Raw genomic sequence first — 6,779 nt, forward strand, 5'->3', positions numbered from 1 at the left:
TTGAGACCTTATCTCTACTAGCATTTTTAGAAGGGGTGCATGTTCCATCCTTCCCCCCTTAAAGAAATCAAGATGTAATCCTTTAAGAGTGTAGCTTCATCTTCCCAAGTTGCATCCTCTTCAGGGTACTGCACTAGATGTTCTACAAGAGTTCTATTATGGAGTTTCCTTTCTCTAGAATCTATGATCTTACTAGGCTCTAATTCACGAACTCCTTGAGTAGGGATCACAAGCTGGAGTTTATAGGCACTTTTACCTATAACTGTATAGGGACCACAATACCTTGGGCTGAGCTTCTTATATTTCCCAAGTGACAGAGAACTATGTTTGGGTCTCACTCATAGAAGAACTTTGTCTCCTTCCTTGAAGATCCTTTTAGACCTCTTGGTGTCAGCATAATGCTTTTGCCGATCTTGAGCAGCTTTAATATCCTTTTGGATTGTCTTGGTCTATTCCTCCATCTCTTCGAGCATTTTCCTGGATGCCTCAACTCTTATGGTGGTCAGATCAAAGAAATTTAGAGGAGTTAAGAACTCTTGCACATAGAGTGCTTTGAATGGTGACATTCCTATGCTGCTTTGATGATAAGATGTATTGTACCAGAGGAAGGTATTGAATCCATCTTCTTGGTTCCCATACCTGATTGACTCTCTCAGCTTGGCCATCGGTCTCTAGATGATAAGCTGTGCTAAAGCAAAGTTGAGTGCCCAAGGCTTGAAATAAGGACTGCCAGAACTTTGAAGTGAAGTCAGAATCCCGGTCACTTACTATTCTCTTAGGGAGACCATGAAGTTTGAAGACTTCCTTGATGAATAATCGAGTAACATCAAAAGCTTTGAAGGTCTTCTTTGCTAGTATAAGATGAGCTACTTTGGTAAGCAAGTCCACTGTTACCAAAATGGAGTCATATTCTCCTTATATAGTGGGGAGACTTGTGACAAAATCCATACTAATGCATTCCCACTTCATTTGGGGAATATCCAAGGGTTGAAGTTTCCCAGGCATCTTGACCCTTTCAGCTTTCATCCTTTGGCATGAGAGACATTGCTTCAAGTACCAAAGGACATCATTTCTTAGGCTTGCCCAATGAAAGCTCCTCCTTACGGCATTTAATGTATTCGCATAGCTTGGATGCCGTGCAGTGGGATTATCATGAGCTTCATGGAGGATTAGTTTCAAGTCCATATTAGATAAAATGGGAAAAATCTTGCATTTTGGGAATTTTGAAATTGGTATGTTTCGCATATAAATTGGGAATTTCCCACTTATTGTGAGAATTTGTATGTGTGTAAAGAATGGTCGTTGGGCCATTCCATAGTTGCAAGGAGATAGATAGATCATGTAGGAAGGTGGTGTTGATAAACACCATAATAAGGAAGACGCATATGTCTTGTACATAAATACCCATAGACCTCATGATTGTAGATCAAACTAATAAATGAAACTCTACCTTTAATGGCAACAATTAAATGAAACAATATTTAAATTTAAATACCAAGTCTTGAACGAGTACGATGGTAGATTATGATGGTGGAAAAACAATCTCGTTTGCAAATTAGGTTGTGAGAAATAGAAAATTTCAAATAAGTGAGATTGCTGCATTTTTACTATCATGCAAATTTAAAGCACAAAAGTCATAGCACCCATAAAAGTCATAACTCTCCAAGGCAGGCACTGTCAAAGTCTTCATCATCATGAGGTTGATCTGCTCCACCTAGGCACATTCCTTCTTGTTCTTTTTTGGCTTCCTTGATTGATATCTTGATTCTCGTATAAGGCCTTGGTTTTTTGGGCCTCCATGACCAAACAATTACATCTGCCTCTTCCCACATCCAAGGATCTACCTTGTTCTCCACCCAAAACCCCTTCCAACAATCAACATAGGCCTTTACATCTGTTAAACCACCTTTTCTTGCACACGGTGCCCAATAATGTATCATAACCTTCTTGTAGTTTGGTGACTTCCTATCCATATCAATGTTTGATTCAGCCATAGCAAGCCAAATAGGATACACATCTCTATTTGGTGGGAGCAACAAGATAAAGTCCCCCTGCTGGAAATCCAGAATTGGGTTGAATTATTTCCTTGATTTCTCTTGTTGAGACCCACAATAATGATCATTATACTCCTCATAACCTAAGAACCTTTCAGGCTCAAAGGAAGCATCCATGTCTCGTTGTTGAGAGCCTTGAGACTTTGACCAAAAATGTGTGTACAATCTAGCCTCCAATGCTATAATTGGTTTATCAAGATCTTGGATTACATTATTCCAGTAATCTATCTCATAGGTCTATAATATCTTGGAACAAAAGAACTGTTTCCAAGATTTTGCCAAAATCTAATATAAGACTTTATACCTGATATCACATCCTCAGGCCCCCTTTACATGCTCTGCCCCCATCAACAACAAAGGTGGATTACCTGGTGTGGTAACATTGGCTTACCTTCACTATCTTTCTTCCACAGTGGAATACCTCCGTCACACTAGGCCTCAAATTAGGTGTTGCTACATGCACTTTATATTGCATTACTGGTGTGTCCCCATTCATGAAGAATAAAAATTGAAGTGGCCTAGAGTGGCCTATAAATGCATCTTGCCCATTACAAATGTATCCATCACAATATAACTTGAAGTCAGACACGAGCTCGCAAAAAAGGCACTGGTGAAGATCTTGAGCTGGTTCTTAAGGTGTCCATCAACAAATGTGGTAAAGTGAAGGTCTATGCGACTCTCAATTTTTCTGAGAACCTACTATACATTGCATCTATGTCCTCATGTGTGTGTACGACCATTAAAAATCCCAATTCATTAGGGGAAGGTTGAGGTCTATAGGGGCCCTTTAAGATGCCATGTGATTAAAAGGTTATTAAGAAAAAGAGCCAATCATGTGATGCCATGTATACAAAAATGTTGGGTGATCAAAGGTGGTCAAAAGATTCTCTAGAAGATGCCTTTTTGTACTTTTCATTTCCAAAAAGTGGGGGGAAAGTTTTTGAAATTTCGGACGTCCATAACTTTTACATATGAGCTCAAAATTTGTCGGAGATTATAGATCCAGAATCTACTCGTCGAGCTCTTTCCATAGATATGTCACATGATATAGTTTTGCTCACTCAATTTCAAATTCAATTTTGGCGAGAAACTTTGAAATTCAAACTTCTAGGTATCTAAAGTCAAAGAAACTTAACGTTTTAACAAAAAGTCATTAAAATCATAATATGGCAGCTTAAAGGGCCCCTATAGACCTCAACCTTCCCCTAATGGAACAGTTTAAAAAACCCCCTTGCAAAACTGGAAGAGATAGATATGCAAACAAATATCGATTCTTGTTTTCACCTGCACAATTATCTAGTTGCAATAGCAAGTTCTCTGGCAATCTGCAAAAAGCTGAAATCACATTGACACCTTGTAAATCATTTGGACCTGATGCATGTTCTCTTGGAACAATGGTTATTGTGGAATTTGCATGTGCATTGTCACTCCATACCCGCTGGCCAATAATCTCTTTAGTATCATAGTGGTAATCTAAAGCTTCCCTTGAGCTCAAGGCATGGAGAAGCAAAACATTGCTCTTTGAAGCCCCATCTATAGCTAGATCACCAAGGGGGTGCTTATCCAACCGCTCTAGGTTATGCAAACACAATGCAATTGATCTAATTGTGAGATTAGGATGCGATGGCCATAACCCATTTAGCATAAAGTGACCGTAATGCCCCTCCCCATGTCCATGAGTGATCATACCAATCAATGCCACTGAGCTGCCATGCTGAATTTGTGTCCTTTGGTATCATTCGTAGTCTAGGAATGGCCGTCTTCTTTTGATCCATCTTATCATGGATGATGCACACATATTTCTCTGGTTGTAATTTTGAAAAATGCACACCATGCATAGTACATGTTTCTACAACTTTGTTGCTGACTCATGTGAACTTTTATTTCCTCCTTGATCTTTGCTCTTTCCTGTAGACTTGGCTTGGCTCCCATTCTAGCCTTCAATGAACTACACAAACTGCACTTAGAAAACTCACTTGTCTTTGTCAATGCTACGTGGGGATACTCTTGATTCCATATTCTCCCAAAAGAAGACTTAGATAACTTCTTTTCATATCCCAATTGATCAAGAGTTGGATTGATCTCATCTAATATGTCAACCTGCTTGTATGTTTCAGGTATCCTTAACTGAGTCTCCCTTGAGCCATCCAGCATAGTTCTACTCTTGTTAGGCATCTGCTCTGAGTTAATGTTGATGAAGTCCTCAAGTAGTTCTCTAGCCATACCAGTATGCTCAAGGCTTCTTCGGACTATCCCTGTGTTTCCATGTACATGTTGATGCACACCAGCCTCAAACTTTTCCCTGTAGCGGTAAAAGGATATCTTCGGGATTCCATGCACCTCATACCATGATCAAAAACAGAAACACACCCCATTAAGTTTAAACTCATATTTAATCGTCTTTGTTTTTGAGTCTTGTAGCCAAGACATAGAGAGAACATCATATACATAGTTTGTCTGAATTTCTTGAGATTGTCCCCAAAAATCTTGGCATATGCGCATTATCATGTCGTGATATGCAAGCTACATTTGTTTTTACAACAATCAATAGAGAGGTTGGGACCTCCTGAGCCACCATTGGATACTCAATAGTGTTCTGCTTGCCATCACCCTGCATATCTTCAAAGGCTACATTGCGCTGCAATGGAGTATTGTCTAACATTGTAATTTGGTTAATAGGCCACTTAACTAAGTTGATGTTGTCCACCTCATAACCATTTCCACTTAATGTACCCTCTTGTGCCATATCAATAGCGACACCTACGCAATGCTCACCAAGTTGTTCAAAGTTAACACAGTTTTCTGGAAGCACATACAGTATCAAACCCTTGTACATCATCTAGGTGTTGCTCTCATCCCATAAAAGGATATTTTTTCTCTTCCAAGACTCTCGAGTTTTGATGTCAGACTCTAAAGATGTTACTGGTATAGTATCCACAATTGGAGGTTCCATAGGACCGGCTTGTCCATCTGCATTTTCCATTTGCTCTCCAAAATTTGGAGAATCTCTAAAAGACATTAACATAACTTTAGGCCAATGGAAGGAAGTCCAAACTGCACCTCTTAGATCTCTTACATCCGTAGTTGGAAGGGGAAGGTCTACATCCTTCACACATTTCTCTACAAACACAGACACATTCCCTTGACCGATCTTAGAGCCACTGCAAAGCATCTCTGGATCTGTTCTAGAGATGCAACCAACTCCAACACATTCACTTACTGCATCATAAAGACCTTGTCTCCAGGTCGAGCATCCATACCTATCAATGATAACATCATAGAGTCAAGAAGAGTAGATCGTACAAATCTCCAGGGATGAAAACATAATCTACTCAATTTTGTTCATAATACTAGGGTATGTTTGAAAGGGCTAGAATGGCTAGAAAGGTATGTATGTCCCCATTCTTGCATGACCCCAAGGCACATAGGTCATGTTGGAAATGGCCATGGGGCATCCAAGAATGGCCCTAGGGCCATTCTTGATGCTCTTCTACATTCAAGAATGGATATGGGACCATTCTAGCATGGCCTTGGTGGCACCCAACTTTTTTGCATGCTCTTGGTCCTAGGGCCATTCTTTTCTTATACAACAGGTGCAAGAATGGCCATGGGTCATCTTAGAATGGCTCTAGGGCCAATCTTGATACTCTTATGTATGCAACAATGTCCCTAGGGCCATTCTAGCATAGCCTTGGTGCTACACCCAACCTTCTTGCATGCTCTTGGGCAAACAAGAATGGCCATAGGGCCATTCTTTTCATGCACAACCGGTGCAAGAATTGAAAAGATGCAGGGGAGAAGAGAGCTTGAGCTCTTGCAACCACGCACACACTCACAAAACCCTAAAAGAGAACACACCATATACAAAGATAAGAGTACACACAATATGAAAGGTACCCAACCAAATACATACTAGGGTTCTCTATAGTGTGAACCCAACTACTAAATGAGCTGGCGCTATAACTATGCCAGTCTCTAGAATGGCTGTCACACAGCCTATCATCCCACTGGCCGCATATCACCCATGATCTCACCAACCATGCCAGTGGTGTAAGTGTGGGGCCTATTCCCTAGGCGGGTCATCAGTGTCCACACCGCCTCACTAGATGAGCTCGATATCTCAACACTCCCCCTCGAGCTCAACTCCATCTCATGTACACCAAGCAAAGCCTTGAATCTGCAAAGCTTCTCTGTACCCAATGCTTTGGTGAAGATGTCAGCGAATTGATCCTGTGTGTGCTGACATAAACAAGGTCAACATCTCTTTCCAAAACCTTCTCTCTGACAAAATGGTGGTGGACCTCTATATGCTTCGTGCGAGCATTGAAACCTAGGTTCTTGGCTAACTGTATACTGCTAATGTTGTCACAGAAAATGAAAACTTTTCTATCCAATGATAGACCCAAATCTGCAAGTAGCTTTCTCAACCAAGCTACCTCACATGCTGCCATAGTAGCACCTCTGTACTCAGCCTCTGTTGTACTCGATAGAGCAACCGTAGGCTGCGTCTTGTTGCTCCAAGTCACAGCAGCACTCCCCAAAGAAAACATGAAGCCACTAGTAGATCTTCTATCTGAGATACTACCAGCCCAATCAGCATCTGTGTACCCATGTACACATATCTCTGTCCCAGTTTCATAAAATAGTCCACAATGCAAAGTAGACCTCACATACCTCAGTATGCATCTCAATGCATCCAAATGCGGATTCCAAGGAGGAACCTAC

The sequence above is a fragment of the Cibotium barometz genome, chromosome 6, assembly GCF_041138505.1.
Source record: "Cibotium barometz isolate CiBa-2024 chromosome 6, ASM4113850v1, whole genome shotgun sequence".
NCBI lineage: Eukaryota > Viridiplantae > Streptophyta > Polypodiopsida > Cyatheales > Cibotiaceae > Cibotium > Cibotium barometz.